This window comes from Camarhynchus parvulus, chromosome 2, assembly GCF_901933205.1.
Source record: "Camarhynchus parvulus chromosome 2, STF_HiC, whole genome shotgun sequence".
NCBI classification, from domain to species: Eukaryota; Metazoa; Chordata; class Aves; order Passeriformes; family Thraupidae; genus Camarhynchus; species Camarhynchus parvulus.
In genome coordinates, this window is record NC_044572.1 from 118,816,385 (window position 1) to 118,831,157 (window position 14,773).

The 14,773-nt window shown below is 43.1% G+C and overlaps 1 protein-coding gene across 1 annotated transcript in view; it reads right to left on the reverse strand.

The window, feature by feature from the left end:
- The window catches only part of NCOA2 (nuclear receptor coactivator 2), a 184,682-nt gene extending 176,410 nt beyond the window's left edge, over positions 1-8,272 (reverse strand). The window contains 1 exon segment of the mRNA XM_030967515.1: positions 8,128-8,272. The gene's annotated coding sequence lies outside the window, so the exon portion shown is untranslated.
- Positions 8,273-14,773: the final 6,501 nt, after the last annotated feature.

Consider the following 14,773-nt stretch of genomic DNA (forward strand, 5'->3'; position numbering starts at 1 on the left):
GCGGCTCCTGACCATTACAGTAGTGTCCACAAAGGCCCACTGGAAAAGACAAGCTTTGCTGATTTTCATTTTTCTATTCATAAAACGCTTAACAATAATATTGTCTGAAAACAAAGACAATGCATTATAGCTTCAAAACACAAAAATATGACTAACAAGACCTCTCTTCCCAAAAAAACCTCTTGAATTATACGGCAACTAGCGACAGGCTCATGTACTTGAATAGATGTATTACCTAGTATATTTCTGATACATTTCTCTAACTAAACTAGACTGTCAGTGAAGAAAGGAAGTGATGAACGTGAAGTTATGGACAACAAAATGGTCTTAGTCCTTTGCCTTCTCAAGCTCATTCTGGAGGCTGAAGAAGAAGCAAGCCAACCACCACCTATGCCTGTGCAAATTTACACCCAACCCACTACAATCAGGAGCTTCTTGGGAAGACCCTCAGAACTCAAGGGAACTACTCTTGCAAGAAGCCAGGTCTCACAGTGGCATAACTCTGTTAACAGTGGTGCACAAAGGCCCACATGAAGAGCAGATCACTGCCTCAAATAATACACTAATTATCAACATTACCTACAATATAAAAGTGGAATGCACCACAGCCACACCTGCCATTTTCCAACACCACCATCTGATCCTCCATCCCACAAAGAGTAAAAGAAAACTGTTTTAAAGGTCAAAAAACCTCAACCAAAAACAATTTATATGGAACAGAACAACACACTGTCTTCTGACTTCAGAACACTTTACATCTTTATTTTCCATTTGTGCAGTTGCTTCTTTCCCTTCTGGTCTCCATTCCGGGTACCTAAGGTGTGTTTACCTCTGTGGTCCAGAAAAACGCCATTATGAAAAAAACACACAACATCAATGCTACACACTATAGTTAAGCTGAAAGGGAGTGGGAACTACCACTTTCAGACATACTTGGAAGAGATCATCCACAGCATGCAAGCTTAGTGAGCATGAACTTGGTGAGCTTAGAGAGGTTTTTTCTCATCTACATTCAGTCTTCAGGTCCCATCACTCCTAAACTAAGAAGAAAAGGAGCCACAAATGATCTCATCATCATGCAGTTATCACTAGCTTCACACAGAACCGAAGCAAAATATATTTTGAGGCCTCATGAAAAATTCAGTATCTTTGTTTCAAAGTAACACTTAAAAAAATCCAGCAAAACAAGCAAAAGTATGTTTGCACTGCAAATGCCAACAAAAATTGGCAAGCAATTAAAATTAAAAAAAAACTTTATGCTATTAGAGCTACATTTTATAGCCTGTAAAGTATCAGCATTTTTTTTTTTTTTTGCACCCCAGATAATAGCAACAACTCTTCTGGACTCATTTAAAGAAAATAGTACATTTCTAGCTGTAAATTTTAATTTTGGAAAAATACAAAGGTTTAGACTGGAAGAAGAGCTTTTCTCCTTGAGAATATAACTGAAAACTGGAATTTATTTATTTATTTCTATACACTCAGTATTCCTCCACAAAGAGGAATATCCACAAAGAATCTATTTCAGAAAATGGATAGAACAGGATGAGGACATTGTTCATGTCCTCATCATGGAGACCAAGGTATAAAACTGAGAGAGACTAACAAGTGAAATTAGTTGACAATAATCACATGTATTTCTCAGAATATATAAGTACTTGGTCAGCAAATCCTGACAATAATTTTGAAAGAGTAAAGAGAAAGGGCTGAAAAGCTACTTTGTAAACTCAAAGCACGGTGTAAGCAGAATGAAGAAAAATAATCTTCACTGTAGCCTAGATGATACTTGAACTCTCAGATTCAGTATTAAAACATATGACCTTGGGTTTTCATAGGGTTTGGGTTGCTTTGGGTTTTTTGGGTTTTTGGGTTTTTTTATTAATTTCTAATTGCATCACACAGACATATGATGAATTTGTAAGGTCATAAAAATACGTGTAATAAAAGTGTCAGCATACACTCTCAAATTTATTCATAGGCAGACTTTCCTCTCTTCTCAAGAAGTTTTATTTTTAAATGTAGTTTAGTATCTCCTACATAATCCATGAGGTACAAATAGGTGACAAACTGCATTGTTTTTAATTGGAGTGATTTTCTTCAAAATCCATGGGCCAGGCTCATTAGAGATCAATACTGACAGCAATGAAAAACTGAATCTGTTCACACACAGATGAATTACAGCATAGGCAGAGTAAGAGTAAAATTCTATAATAATTCTGACTTAACAAGCAAAATGTTCTTTCACTTTCCATGCCCATTCTTCAGTCCCAGGCTTCTCCACAGAGGCAGCCAATAAAGCAGCCAATTGTGATATGCCCACTATAAATCCTACTCAAGAGCAACAATATGTCTTACATAGCTCACTAAAAAAGCATCAAAATAGCAACTCTCAGTCAACACTACAGCAGATATATGTTCTCACTATGTTCCCTCATAGAAGCTCATGTGATCCATACTACCTAAGATTTATGGACAAATCAATGCATTTGGTAGATATTTTAATTAATTTGTCACCTATATTCTCTGCCCTTTCATTAATCCAATAAAGATTTCCATGTAATAGGGATTATTCCAGCAAAATACAAGTTTTCCTTTCCAAACAGAAAATAACTTCTTGAAGTTTAAAAACAAAGAGAAAGATGTAAATAGGATTTACTGAGGACACTGCATCTTAGCTGCAAAAAACAAATGCACATTCAAAGAAGCACCTTAATATCTAAGTAGTGGGAGCACACTCACAGAAAGAGTGAGATTTACTATCAGTTGTAACTGCTAAAATGAGAGCAAAGGAAAAATAATATCTGTCAGTAACTGTATTAATGGGAGATTGTTATGGAAGCCATTTAAGGAAATGCAAGACTTGGAATAGCATAATGATGAAGCTGCAGGAGAAAAAAAATGTGCATATTGTTAATATGCTGCAGTATAGCTTCAGACACTTAAATTAATGAACTAATTTCAAACTTCAAGATGTCAAGCACTTTGATGACGATACATTTTCCATAGGAATTGTTTCCATTATATATCCATAAAACTCTTAAATAAAATTTCCATTAGTCTTTCATTTGAATAACGTGCAATTTCCACAGAAAAAGATTGAAAAATCATAAACAGTTACAAAACACAGTGCAGCAAATCTACCACATTCAAGATCTATTTTTCAAACTATTCATCAACTCAAAATAATTGTATAAAATCAGCAAAAGTATTCCAGATGCTCAGGAGAGGAAAGGCTCTTCTAGGTAATAGGTAAATTCAGGACTGAATGAAAGAAAATTAATTTCTTCCACTCATTTTTCCATCGTATAAATGCTATTTCTGAATATATTCAAAACACTGACAAAATTGCTTTGTCTTAAAACTGTCTAAAAAAATACCCTGGGTTTTTTGTCTTTTTTTTTCTAATTCTGTATCCTAGATTGATTAAACTACACAACCTGTCATTTTTCATGTCAGATTTCTACTTGGTATGTTTTGAAAAGGCTGAGCTACTGAATCATTAAAATAGGGAGTGTTTGCATAATGTAAATACTGCTGACAAACTACTAACTGTAGAACTGGTAAGATGCCTTTGTAATATGTAACCACTGATGTAATATTACAAATTATTCTTACTACTCTAAGTTAGCATTTCAGCAATACATATGACTGTTTAAAATGCTATTCCAACACAGAGCAGGAGTCCTGGAAACTGTATTTTATTCCCTGAAATCATAAAATATTATCAAAATATTATCTATAATAAATACATGAAATATATGTTATCTAAGCTCCATTATCCTGACGGGTAAACGCCAAAGAATACTTCTGTAAGGTTTAAATTCCCAAGAGAAGAAGAGCTCAGATCCTGTCTGCAAGCACACAATGGAATCACAGCTGACGATGCACATCTTTTTCTGGATGTCTCCATATGCTCAGGAGGGTTTTTCCCCTCCTCTCCCTCCCTGTTTCTCCCTCTCCGCCTCCTTTGCTCCGAGCATTACATTGAAGAATTTGTCATTATCTGCTGCCAGAAGTATAAGAATGTTTTAACAACTAACAAAAATAAAGCAGTGCAGTGAACTTCACCTCATTTAAAAATAAAAATAGGGGATCCTGTCAGAGTAGCTGTCTATAACTAAGTTAACTAACAGTAGAAAATGGGTGGATGAATGAATGCTGTTATATGCCTTCTATAAAGTAGTTATCAATGTTACTCTGTTCTTAGTTTAAAATGCTGCGTCACACAGCAGAGTATATACAGTAACAACACATTTAACCTCTGACCTCTAAAGCCAAAAAATTGACATAAATGAACATTGAGCATTTTAATGCCTATCAGAATACTCAAGAAATGTGTGGAATTTGTTAAATATACCTACTTGTATGCAATCTGCATTGTTTAGAGAGGCCAGCCACAGCAAATGTACAAAGAACTGAGCATGGCAAGAACAGTTTTAGTTCAGTGTTCCCTTTCTCCAATGCACAATCTATTAGTGCTCAGCAGACAAAGAGAGTTACGTTTATATTTAAATTTGGTAGCAGTCTTCGGTTAGTCTTTTCTTTCAGATGAACTGACAGCATCCTCAAGGCTTAGACCTCTTAAGCCTCTGCAATTCTGGTGTCAGGTGCTAGAGAAACTCCAGCTGAGCGCAGAAGCCCAGATTTTGCCAATGAGACGGTGACATCAGCAACAAAGGCAAGGAGCAGAAGACAGTGGGCATTGTAGCAGCAGCTGGCTCGCTCACTGACTTTGTTCTTCCTGCTGCAAAATCTGGGCTCCCTGCAGATGGGCTAGCTCTTACTGGTTTTTTGGAGGACGGAGGGAAAAGTTGGGAATGCCAACACTACAGACAGTTTACATGCCTCTTTCAACAGAGCCTTTCAGCGTTCTAATGAGCAAGCTACACCCTAAACGATTATAAAAGCACATACATTATTCTTAAGTAATTAATTTTTACTTCAGAGTCTCAGTTTAATGCAATACACTACACTATATGTGAATAAATCCCTTATATTTTCTAATGTTTCCACCTGAAATAATCTTTATTTTCTCTCTCAAATAACACAATTCCAGTTTAAAAGTTTAAACAGGTTCCAAAAGTACCATTTTTGATGGCAATAAAGTATTCAAATGTCTTGAGTTTCAAATTTAGCACTGACACCACCAGGACACACAATGAGGAATTTACACACTTAGTAAACAAGGGCCTTCAGACATTGCAGAGATACTGAAGAACCACATCAGACATGAATTCTCTCCCTAGTAAAGACCACAAGCCTGAGAAAATACAAAGTTGAGAAATCTTCAGGTTTTATGTGAAATAAAAAAGTACAGTGACTAAAAAGATGAGGTGATTGCAGCACGTTTGACATGCATTTATTGCATAATGCCCATTGAGATAAAAACATGTTAAAAATAATGCAATTCTTCAAAATAATGCGTGATGTTGAAAAAAGATTAATCTTTCTTCTTAAAGTTGTACTCAGTATTCTTGAAGGTTGACTCCATGACAAAGTATTTTCTTCAAGACTGTAGATAACCAAGATTTCCTAGGAACATTAAGCTTCTCACACTTACGGATTAACCTTCTCGGGGCAATATACAACTTTCCTTATCTCATATGACACAACACAGCCAACTTCTATGTCCAGTTCCCAAAGAGCTGTTACCACAAATGCAAAAGTCAGGGATACAAATGCATCAGTGTCCATATGTGCTTGCATACACGTCTGTACATGGAAATATGTGCAAACCTGGTATATCCTGTCTGTGACACCACTGGTGACATAAACAAACAAGTCTTCTGGAAAAAAGTAGGAGGCACGAAGTACCTACACCAAGTGTGATAAAACAACCAGTTTCCATCCACACTAAGCTGTGTTTAAGCAAACAAGATCTCTGCTTTGGAGTGTAATAGTTTCGGTATGACATTAAAAATTATACACAACATGGGCATTTCTCAGAGAGCATCCAACACAGTCGACCAGCAGCTCCCTCCCTTTGGGCGCTGCCAGAGGATTCCCCCATGAGAGGAGCCCACCAGGTGGCCCAACACTGCCACTGGGTTATATGGAGCCAGGAAATTAACTGACTAGGGTTGTTTTTATAGTTCAGTACATAAAAAACCCAAAGGGATAAAATCCAAATGACTGCCTTCACCCACAATGGCAGAACAAAAACTAAAAAAAATGCTTTAAGTACAAAGACTGGCAGTCTTAAATGCTTACTTATTTACAGTGGCAATAGGGCTCTGCTGTAACTGCCATAGCCAGGCACTATATGCTTAGCTCAAATTATACTTAAACATTATGGGTTGAGTTCTAAAGCCTATTCACCTGCTTCTTACTACTCTGAAAAAAAAAAAAAACAAAAAACCAAAACACAAACAAAACAACAAAAAAACCCAATTGATATTATCGAACAAGCAGGCTGTTCTCCTTTCACAAGGAGACTCGCCAAGCTAAACTACAAGTATATTTATAGCGTCCCACATACACACATTTCAGATCGAAGTATACAGGCTAACTCAGACTAAGTACGTATCATGATATACAGATACCACGACTTCCCAGTGACTACCAGCAACCTCCTTGCCTTTTTTTTTTTTTTTTTTTTATTTCCCTCCCCCCCACACCTTTTTCTGCCAGGCTCTCGAGCAGGTTTCCCACAAACTACACGGCCTGAATGCCCCTCTCCGGCAAAAGCGAAGTGCGGTCCCCGAGCTGGGGGGAGCGCTCAGGCCCAAGCGGCGCCGAAGGAGCGAGGGGCAGCGAGGCAGGCGAGGGACACGGCTCCGGTTACGCCTCGGCCCGCAGCCTCGGAGCCGCGCGGTGCCCGCGGCGGCGCACACACCGCCCCCCGCGGAGCAGGGGAGGGGCCGCGCACCCGCCCTCCGCGGAGGCGGCGGCACCTCCGCACCCCTCCCCCGCCTCACGCGTGGGGCTCCGCTCGCCGCGGGAGGGCCCGCCTGCAGCCGCCGCCCGCTGCGGGGAAGCGGGAGGGAGCGGAGCGGTACCCGCCCAGGGACCCCGGCCCCGCGCCCAGCCGGCTGCTCTGCTCTTCCCCCTCCTCCTGCCGCCGCTCCCCGCCCCGCGCACACACGCAGACACACGGCACTGCGGCGGCCGGGCCCCCACCCCTCCCCGGGCCGCGGGGAGGCGGCGGCCGGGCGCCCCGGGCTGCGCTCGCACGCAGCTGCGACGCTCCGCCGCCCGCCCCCGCGGCTCGGCCCGGCGCTGCGCGGCGCGCACGGGCAGGCACAACCCCCGCGCAGAAAGTTAGAGAAGTTGCCCGCTTCGCCCCCTCCTTCCCCTCGCGTCCCCTGAGAGCGCGGAGCGGCGGCGAGGCGCCCTGCGCAGGGGGAAGGGGAGAGGGCGCCGGGCGGCGCGGTCCCTGCCCGGCGCGGAAAGGGGGGCAGCCGGCTCGGCCCCGCGGACGGAGCGCGGAGAAGCCCGCGCCGCTGCGCACCGAGTCGTTGTCAGCCGGGAAAGGGGAGGCGGCGTCGCTCTGCTCCCCAAAGCACCCCTTTTGTCATCGGGGAGAGACCCTCCCTCAAGTTTCGCTATCGCTACGTGGTGGGGGTGAGGGGGAACGTCCTGAACAGTCCCTTCCAAATCGCACCCCGCTGCACCATCCTCCCCCAGCCCGGCCAGGGCAGTCTCTGACCCCCAGATCACCCCCTCGCCTTCTCGGTTCCTCGCACTTTCCCCCCCAGCCACGGGCGCGGAGAGGCGGCACCCGACCTCCGCCTGGCCTGGGAGCAGGAAACCGGCTCCCTCGGCCCGGCAGGGTGGGGTGCCCTGTCCCCCCCTCCTTCCCTCGCCGAAACACGGGGACGTCCCGGAGAAGTAACCCCGCGCGCCCACCCCCCACCGCCAGGCGCGGGGGTGCGAGCACGATGCCCCGGCAAGGGGCGGCCCCGCGGTCCCTCCGCTCCCCACGGAGGGGCCGCAGCCCCCGCCCCGCTCCCCCGCCGCCGGCGCGGGGGAAGCCGCCTCGCCGCGGCCGCGGTGCCGCCCGCCAACGCCGCCCCTCCGCGCACCGGCGCGGCCCCGGGCGTCCCCCGGCGCTACACGGGGCGGCCGGGCAGGCGCGGGGGGGCCGGGCACACCCCCGCCGCGCCGGGGCCGTGCGGGAGCCGTTACCGGGGTCAGTGCCGTCTCCCGCCGCTGCCGCCGGCGCTGACCTTCGCTTTGTAAGATGAAGCTGAAGCTGGGGCTGCGGCCGCCATGTTCCTTTTAATAACTGCCTGCTTGTTTATTTCAATGGAGACCCTCCCACCGCTCGCCCTCCTCCTCCTCCTCCTCCCCTTCTACCCAGAAGAGGGCTGGACGGGGAGGAGGCAGGGGAAGGCACAAGTCACCCCCCTGCCCCCGGGCACGGCGGCAGCGGCCGGGCCGCGGGCGGGGGAGGCCGAGCCGGGCGGGCGGGCGGCAGCGCGGCGCGCTCCGGGGGCCGCCACCGCCCCTCGCCGCTGCCGCCGGCGGAACGCGGGGCCGCTCGGCGCCCCGCCCGCAGGGACAATGGCAGCGCCCCGCTCGCAGCCCTGCGCAGCGCTCGCGGGAGCCTCCTCCTCGGCACCCGGGCCGGGGAGAAAGGGGAAGGGAAAAACAAAGTCCTTCGCCCTCGGAGGGAGAGACTTTGGCTGTGGCCCTTCGCTGTCCGTCCTTGGAGGAGCCCCGCTCCTAGGCGGGACCGAAGCAGTCAGCCCTCTTACGGCTTTCAGTGGCCCATATTCACGAAAACAGGGAAGCGAGGCGGCGGGATACAGTCTTACAGTCTTATTTCCTTTCTTTGCCTCCGGAAAAAAAAAAAAGACACACATGCTGAAAATCGTGTCAGCTGTATCTCACTCATGAGAGCGAGGGGATTGAGATGCAGGCTTTCTCTAGATTGAAGGAGTGAATACATGAGTTAAAATTTGTTAAGGGCGGGAGGGCGATTGTTAAACATTGCCCTTTAGTTCAAGAAGCAATCCGTGATGCAGAAATCCTATCTTACAAGAAAAGCTTTACATTTTCACATGTTTCGCTAATGGCGAGTTGCACTTTACACTGCAACAGTCGTTATTTTTGACATTTTGTAGCCTGGATGTGCAGCCTCACGTTGTTCTGTAGCTATCTGCAGATTATATATTGTTCCTTGTGGTATAGTTAACTCTGCTTGCAATTAGGCTCGTCCTATATTTTTTTGATCATAATCCTTGTTTTTCAGATGGTTACATTTTGCCCTACTGTGCTGCATAAAATTTCCCATATTGTCTGACTTCATTTTTTTAAGCTGTTTTCTTGCGTTGGGCAAAAATAGTTCAATTGTTTCTCCAAACAAATTAAAGGAAAACTCTTTCCCACTCTCCTCCCCCACGTTAAAGAAAGAAGCCTTTGCAATTAACTAGCTGAAAACTTGCAATATTTTCTTCTTCTACTGAGAGAACTCAGAAATGGGAGGGATGGCCATTAGAAATCTATTTGAATTTAGTCCCGTTAGAGATGGGGATGGAGGGATTGTCGTTCTTACATGCTCAGTTGGAGTTTTGATGTGACAGTAACCAAAGATCCAATCCACCTTAATGCCACTGTTTTAGCTGGAGTACTTTTGACATCATCTTCAAAAGACAACACTGCAGCAGCTGGAGAGGACAACCTTTCTGAATATCCCTTCCCATCAGTTGTATTTGGCAGAGAAATTTCTTAGTCTTCAGGAAGCTCTTCTACCCTGCCCGTACACAGGCAGGCAAAAAAGACATTGAGGATTAATTCTGTCTGTAAAACACACAGAACAGAATATTACCTTGACATAACATAGCAAGTAAGAGTAGCTAGTATCTGAGGGGAGAAAAATTTAAAAAAAACACCCACCCAGCAAAAAAAAAAAAAAAAGGAGGGGAGGGTAAAGAGTAAAGAGTCCTGGAGAAACAAAACTTTTCCCCTGACCTCATTTGTCATATCTGTGCAAATCTCTGTAGCAAATAAGCAAACAGTTAGATAGGCAATAATCTCATTTACCTCACAGTTGTGATACATTCTCTGATGCAAAGTGAAACAGTGGTTCACTGGGGCAGAAGAAAAGAAAGAATAAAGTATGTCTTTAATTTTGTGACCATAAACAGTCCAATTTAGAATTGCACAGATAATTTCAATTCCAGCATTTCTTATTTAGGAAAGCTTGATTTATTTTTTTTTCTGACATCTAACTTTCTTAAACATAACCAAAAATCTTTATTAAACTAATACCTAAATCCACCAGGAAAAGCAAGGAAGATCTTTAACTTGCTGTAGTAGGAGCATAAAAGACAGCTCATATAACATGGAGTTTTTAGCCTCAACATTAACAAAAAGCCCTGGCTCCTATGTGGCTGAGTTTCCTAGTCAAACTGTGTGGGAGAGGAGATTTAACTACACACATATGCTCAGATCCACTGAAATTTGTTACAAACTTCTAACTCATAAGCAAATACATTTTGTCATTTGAGGCCAAAACCCAAAGCCCTGGTTACAAGTGTCATTGTATGCGAAGACCAGTAATTATGTTATTCCTAACTGCTATTCTTTAAAGGGAAGGGACCATCTTCCAGATGGGAAATAGATTTCATAAACACACTTCTGTGCAGATTTTATTCAGCATTACAGCACTTCTCTGAAACTTCTCCTGCATTGTGCTGACTAGAGCTGGGCTTAGTTTTTCAGCAAAAACTTCATCCATTCTAAACACGAGTAATACAAGTTTCCTGTCATTCTTCTGTATTCACTTTCCTCCCCTTCATTCTTCTGCTTGCTATTTTGTTCACAACATCACTTTATGCATTCATTTGATTATTTACTGTGATTTGCAAAACTTTCCTAGTGTGAAAATTACCATTGAGAGAAGTTTTTAATTATTTTGAGTTTTCAGAGAGATTTGGTTGAATTTCCTTTCGTAAAACTTTTTTCCCCCCATAAATCAACAGGAAAAAATTCAAAATCTGAATGCAACCATATTTTTCTGGTCAGTATAGTCATATATTTTCCATGTTATTTTTTCTTACCTTTTCTACCTACCATATTTCTTTAAAAATTGGTACACAGAGTAAAACTAGCACTTGCAGGTGTGTTTCTAACTGGTTTTCAAATAAGTAAAGTTATTTTTCCATAAGGTGAAAGGTTATGAACAAATTGTTGGTAGTTTATGAACTTGGTAGGCCATTCAGGTATGGCTGCTGTCTCATAAAGCTCTACCTGCAGCTTATATGCATAAGGAAGAATGGTTTATGTGCACCTGCTGACATCAGGGCTGTATATAACGCAGCTGTTGGTGCACAAAGCCTTTTTCATGAGCAGCTGCATTTACTCTGTAGAATCACTTTGCCCACCTTTATGGGGAATTGAATCCCCACTTATTCATTAACGTTCCCAAGAGGATTTAAATATGGTCTTTATGAAACCAATAAGATTTTTGTTGACACAGTGTATACCTAACTCAAACCCACAAAAAAAAAAATTAAAACTGTGTAAAAATACTCCACTATCTTAACTTTCTTCAGGATTCAGGGGACCGGTTAAAGTCTTCTGGTTGAAGCCTCATCTCAAAGTAGGGCCAATTTTGAAGTTATGCTAGGTTTTCCAGGGTCATTACCAGATGATTTTTACTGTCTCTACAGCCTCTTTGTACTACCCATTCCACAGTTTGAATACATTTGTGAGTTATTTTGGTTTTTTTTCCATGATGTCTAATTGGTCTAATTCCAGCTTATGCCTTTTGCTTCCCACAATGAAAAGACTACTGTGGACTTCCTAGAAGGCTCCATCTTCTCTATATCTGCCCATTAAGAAGTTGAAGAGAACATTAAAATTTACGCCAGCCTTTTCTTCTTCAGAATAATGGACTGACCTTCTTGGTCTTTTCTTGTACATCGTGTGCTCCAGCACCCTCAGCATCATGGTGGCTCTCCTCTGGATTTTCTTTTTTATGTCTGCATCTTTCCCACACTGGGTAGCTCAAAACTGCACCCAATTTTCCAGATGTGCTCTCACTCCATGGATGGGAATAGCCACTTTTCTCAACCTGCTGGCTCTTCTTTTCCTATGGTAGCCCAGGATGTTCTTGACCTTCTTTGTTGCAAAGTCATAGCTGACTTACTTGTTGCTCACCAGGACTTCCAAATTTCTTTTTGAAAAATCCTTTCCTATTGCTTTAGACTCCAAATGGCTATTCTGTACCAGATGCAGGATGCTGCTCCGCCACTCATTGGACTTTTTGAGGTTCCTGCCAGCCCATTTTTGCAGTCTGCTAAGGTTGTCTGGAGCACTGGCCACTATCTCCCACTTTGCTGTGATCTGCTCTTCATCTCATCCCTGAAGTCACTGACCATGTTTCACAATACCCACCCCTGAAGTACACTGGCCACCAGCAGGACCTGCTCCCACTGATGGCAGTCCTTGAGACCAGTGGTGCAGCCAATGTTCCACCTTATCTTCTTCTACTTAGCCTTGGTCATACCCCTCCAATGTGGTTAGAGGATGTCTGTGGTCAATTGTGTCTAAAGCTTTGTTATAGTCAAGGTAAACAACATCAGCTGCTCTCCACTCCTCCACAGATTCACTTATCTCATTATACAAACCAGTCACATTGGTCAGGCAGAATTAGCCTTTTGTAAACCCTTGCAAAGAGAGAAATGGATACACTAACTTGCTGCCTGCCCCCAGGCACCTTGTTGCCTTTCGCACACCTGGAGAAGATGTCCAGGAGGATTTACTCTTTAATCCTCCCACAGTCTGAGGTCAGCCTGGCTGGCCTGTAGTTCCTTGGATCTCCCTCCTAGGAGGTGGACTTGACATTTGCCTTTTTCCACCTTCCCCAGTCACTCCTACCTTTACTCACTACACCACCATACCATCCCCCTGGCATGACACACATACCCTATAGTTCCTACAACTACAGTGGACCCTCTGACCTCCATCCACATCTCCAAACTATTGCTGATTATCCTGCTTCCATTGGCCCTTTACCACAATCTGTCCTTTCAAAATAACACTTTGACTTACATGGCTTCCTTTAAAGCATCTGGGATCTGTCTCAGGTTCTTCAAGGACACTTTGGCTTTATCATGATTTGATACGGTGCTACAACAACCTCATTAAGAGCTTGCAGTGAAGAGCATATCCTATGCATATAGTGCATACATGGCTAGAAATTTTTTTCCCTAGAAAAACTTTAGAGATAAAATTTTTTTTTTTGCACCTCAAATAACAAGCTCCTAACTAAAAAAGTGATTACTTAAATGTCTTCTTGTATGTTTACACCTGATTAATTCAATAATGTGCTTTGCTGTAATTTTTTTAATAAAATAATCTTGAACAGCTTAATACATTTTTAATACAAAAAAATCAATCAGGATAAATTTTACCAAATAAAATGTTTTGAAGAAATTTATAAATGTATGCACTAAGAATAGGAATTTTAATCAATATTTGTTCAAATATTTTTATACTGGAATAAAAGAATCATTTTACTCATGCTACTTTAGTAAACAATTCATGCTAAGAAAAAATAATGTTGAGCTGAAGGAAATACACCTGTAGAACTGAAGCACAACTGATGTAATTTTACCAGAAGTGTATTTATTTGTCTCATACTGTAAAAACCCTTGCCTTTTACCTTGCTGGATTCACCGCCATTTACCTAGCCCTGTTGTTTCTTTAATTTCCTTCAGCTATGTATAATTGTGACCACATGAAATGCTGGATCAGACAAGCAAAACCTGCCTCTAAAGCTCTTCTTGAACACTGTGAGGGAACTTCTGAGTAGGTGACACCAAATTCCAACCCTGAGAAGAGGGATAGTGCCTGCTGGGTACTCCTGGAGTCCTGGACCCAGTGCCTGGTGATCTCCAGAGGTCTTTCCCAGCCTCAGGAACTCTGTGCCTCTGTGATATTTTTGTAAGAAAAAAATTGTTTATGCTATTCTGCTTTATTTTGCTCTGCTCTCCAACTTCTCCAATTGTTCTTTTCTTCAACTACCTTTTTTCCCCCTTTTGCCCTTATTTTCTCTTTTATCTTTGTTTTTGCTAGTCTTCATTCTCGGTCTCTCCCATATTCTCATCCTGCAGCATGTGTTCAACAACAGTTATGCTGTGACATATTCTGTGTATTCATGCAGTCTATTAAAGAAGACATTGCCATCCCTCCTACTGAGGATTAAAAAAGCCCAGCTCACCCCTGTACTCTGCCTTTAACCAAAACGGTTAACAGCCCTCAAGCAGACACATTAAGGGGCAGAACTCAGCTACTTATAAGAAATAGAAGTGTTTCATTATGGTTTTGCTGGTTAAAGAGCAGTGTTGTCTTCTCCTTGTAATTACATTGTTGAATATGTTAACTTACCTTTTGTTTAGAATTGTGCAACACTGTCTTCTTCCTTTGATTTCCTGCACTTGAATACACAAATTTTTGTACCTTCACAAGATTTCCATATTGAAGAGCATTGCTGAGGAAGGGCATAATTAAAGGCCATCCCACCATCACCAAGTGCAGATGTACATACATCCCTTACAAGCTCCCTTTGTGCTGCTCTCTTTGGGATGTACTCTGAAAATTGATTGTAAGGCAGATTCATTAATTCATAATTAACAATTACTTCTCATTGTTGACCACATACATTAGAAAACCTTCCTCCTCAATCATGAGCGTGCAACCCTAAGTGACTCTACATCTTCTATGTTGAAAGTACTTTCTAAACTTACTGTTAAGATGATTACACCTTGAGTCTGATCAACCTCTGCTCACCACTGTCCACTTACTAAGTAAATCTGGAGTT